We start from the raw sequence: 3560 nt of genomic DNA, 5'->3' as shown, positions 1-3560 counted from the left end.
TTTAAAAACCATGTTCCTATCTCATTCTTATTTCATTATTTTTGTGTGTGTATACAATGTGTGTGTGCATACACACAATCACGTATGTGAATACAGGAATGAGGGTGAAGTAATACATGAATGGACACCAGAAAATAACCTTGGGTCTCAGTCCTTGCCTTCCAATGTGTTTGAGACAGGGTTTTGTTATTTTTTTCACTGTGTACACCAGGATAGCCAGCCTGTGAACTTCCAGGAATTCCCTTTCCACCTCCCATTAGGAGTGCTGGTGCAAAAGATGCTCACACTGTGTCTCCAGCTTTTCCATGAGTTCTGGGGACTTGGTCTCAGGTCCTCACACTTGTGTGGCAAGCACACTTATCCACTGAGCCCTCTCCCCAGCCTCGTGAGAGAACTCTGAAATGAAGTTCTGAAATAGCCTATTGCTTTAGCCATTACAAGGCAAGTGGTACGCAATAGAGGACTCCTGTCAGAGTTCCAAAACAACTTCTAGAATCCTTGCCCTGCCTCGCTTTTCCTTCATGAATCCCAATACAAGTGATGGCCCAAGGAAGCTCCTCCCCCTCCTCGGGATTTTTCTCGTGCAATCCTGTATGGTGTGCTGTGCTTTCTCGCTCTAGGACCCTTGGGAATGCTGTGCTTCTGCTTTTCCTGAGCCTCTCTTCTGTAGCCTCTGGTAGCTACACCCGAAAAACCATGTCAGAATGGCTATTCAGGAAATCAGCAGCAAGCACTGGTGCAGACATAGGGTTGACAGCAGCCTTCTACACTGCTGGAAAGACGTTAAGTTTGCATTGTTACAATAGCAATCAACATGGAGTTTCCTCAATAAATACAAAGCTAAACACTAGGACTAGAGTTACCGGATGACCCAGCTATGCTGCTCCTGGGTATGTACCGGAAGTAATCCAAGGCAGCACCCCGCAGAGATGCAGGAGGGATGCTGCTTAGAGTCTTGCTCTAGGCTTCTACCTTCAGTTCCCTTTCTTATATAGCTCAGGCCCACTTACTGAGGGATGTGACACCCACAGTGGCTTTTCACATCAATTAAAAGTCAAGAAACTGCCTTTAATCCCAGCAATCAAGATGCAGAGGCAGGCAGATCTCTGTCAGTCCAAGGCTAGCCTGGTCTACAGAGCTAGTTCCAGGACAGTTAAGGTTGTTAGACAGAGAAATCCAGTCTCCAAAAACCAAAAACAAACAAAAAATTAAGAAACGGTCCCACAGACATAACCACAGGCCATTCTGACGGGGGGCAGCTCTTCAGTCAAGAGTCCTTCTCCCTTGGTTGTTACTTCGACAGCCAAGATTCGCCATCAGAGAGCTGGTGAGTATGGCATACACGTGAGAAAAAGTCATAATGAAATCCACTGTTTTGTGCAATTGATATATCCAGACATGGCTCCAGAAGCTTGGTTGTTCGCTAGAGAAATCAGAATTGCATATTAGGAGCCCTCTGAGAGAACCCTGGCATCTGGGACTGAGGACGCAAAGGCTCTTCCAGGCTCTGCAACTGCAAAATAGTCCCCCAGGACTATTTTGTAAGAGATGCCAGAATGGGATGGCGGCAGGTGTGCCAGGTGTGAGCACACTTTGCTATTATTAGCTTCTTACACAATGGATTGATGACCACTGCCTTGCCTTCTAACAGACTGTGCTATGATGCAGAGTGACTGTACACGCTTGCATAACCGTGCACCGCTCTGAGGCCTGATGTCCTCCAGCCTGTGAGAATTGCAATATGTGCGGGTCAATGTCTCCTGCCATGTTCATCTTGGGCATGTTTCACCAAGGACAACGGGCAAGTCCTGTAATGACTTCATTGTAGACCAAGTTTCTCAACTTTGGCTTCAATGACACTTTTGGGCTGGCGAGCTTATCGCTGTGATGTCAGTGGTTTCCTTGCCCTATTGGGTGCTTGTAGCACCCACATGCCGGCTCCTTAAGGTGACAACCAGACCATCTCCATATACTGTCAATCAAAATGGACCCTGGTTGTGAAGCATTTTCCTATATGAACACAGGTAGTATACTCTAGATGTTAGATGTCCTGGGAATCGGAGTGCTTCTGAAGTCCTAGAACCTCTTTCTAGGTCTGTGCTGTAGTCCCCTCAAGTTAGTACAGCCCCCCCTTTGTTCTTTGAGACCCTTGCCCCCAGGATGACCCCCAGGTTAGACCCTTACCTCAGTAGCCTCATCCCCCGAACTTTGACCTCTCTGTGCTTCAGGCTACAGAGCACCCCTCTCTTGGGACTTCCCTTAATCAGCTCATGCCAGGAGCCATCCATTGTACAAGCAAATGTCCTGCCTCACTTTTAGACCTAATTTTTAATTATGTGCATATGTGCTTATGCCATGTGAGTCTGCTCTTTACCACTGAGCCATCTCTCCACCCCTGTCTTGTCTCTTTCTAAATGTCCTCTAGAAATGAATTATGTACTGGGTCCCCTCAGCTGCCATTTCTTAACCGTGTCTTCCACAGCCTGAAAGTTGCCCTTTCTAGTAGAAAGATAGGAGCCGCCACCCAGCCTGCAGGCTGCCTTGTTACATCCCTCCAGAATGGCCTTCAGTCAGTGGGCACAACTAGGGCCAAAATCTGCCAGATGCCAAACATTCTTGGCCCCAAAAAACATGGTCACTCTGTAAGTCCGAACTTAGCCTGGCAACTAAATCACTAAGACCCTTGTTAAACATTCAGAGTCTGGGTTGTATCCTAGGATGACGTGGGCACTGAGAATCCATTTTATCACAGACTTCCTTGGAGACCAGGCACTGTGAAGGTCAGGAGAGCCTTGTAGGCTGAGCTTGTCCCAAACAGTGAGACCTCACAAGCTTCACAGGCCCTCCCTCTCTGCCCTCTGCTCATTGATTGAGTTTTGTTTCCCCTACCCCTACATTGAGGTTTTTGTTATTGTTTCTTCATTTGTTTATTTTCCAAATCAAAAGTGGAATAGTTCCTCAGAAATTTGACTGATGGCCCAGAGGGTTCCTGGATGGGAGGTCAAAGTTGCTGTGGACAAGACCTGGTGCTCCAAGTCAGAACTGCCGCTCTTGCTTCCTCTACACTGGCAGAACGCTAGTCCCTGCCACCTTTATCCCTCCATTGAGTAGCTGAAATTAGACAAAACGTGAGCTTTCAGAACTTTTAAATGAAATGGAATTCTCTCGCTCCTTCAGATGGAAGCTTGTCGGGAACTCCCATATGAACGCCCCCTGCCCCAATCCTATATCCCCAGCTTTCTCTGAGGGCCCCCAAGGGAGGGAGATCCACAGGGTCTGGATTTCTTGCTATGATGTCTGCAGCTGACAAGATCGCAGCCTAACTTCTGGGATGATCAGTTTGCAAGTTTATTTTTCCTTCCAACTTTAAGTATATTAGATGGAAATGTACTCTCCATCCCAGGTAAAAATGCCAGCAGGTCCGTAAGGTACCAGCTTGCTGGGAGCCGATTTGAATAGCTGCCATTACAAAATGGCATTTGGCCCCAGCCTCGCTTGATAAACTCCATATTAGGGTTGCAGTTCTTCCACCGGAAAACAGGGTGAGTTGTTGTGATCTA

The sequence above is a fragment of the Microtus ochrogaster genome, chromosome 5 (assembly GCF_000317375.1).
Source record: "Microtus ochrogaster isolate Prairie Vole_2 chromosome 5, MicOch1.0, whole genome shotgun sequence".
Classification (NCBI taxonomy): domain Eukaryota; kingdom Metazoa; phylum Chordata; class Mammalia; order Rodentia; family Cricetidae; genus Microtus; species Microtus ochrogaster.
The sequence above is the reverse complement of the archived record's forward strand: the minus strand, read 5'-3'. Positions refer to the sequence as shown.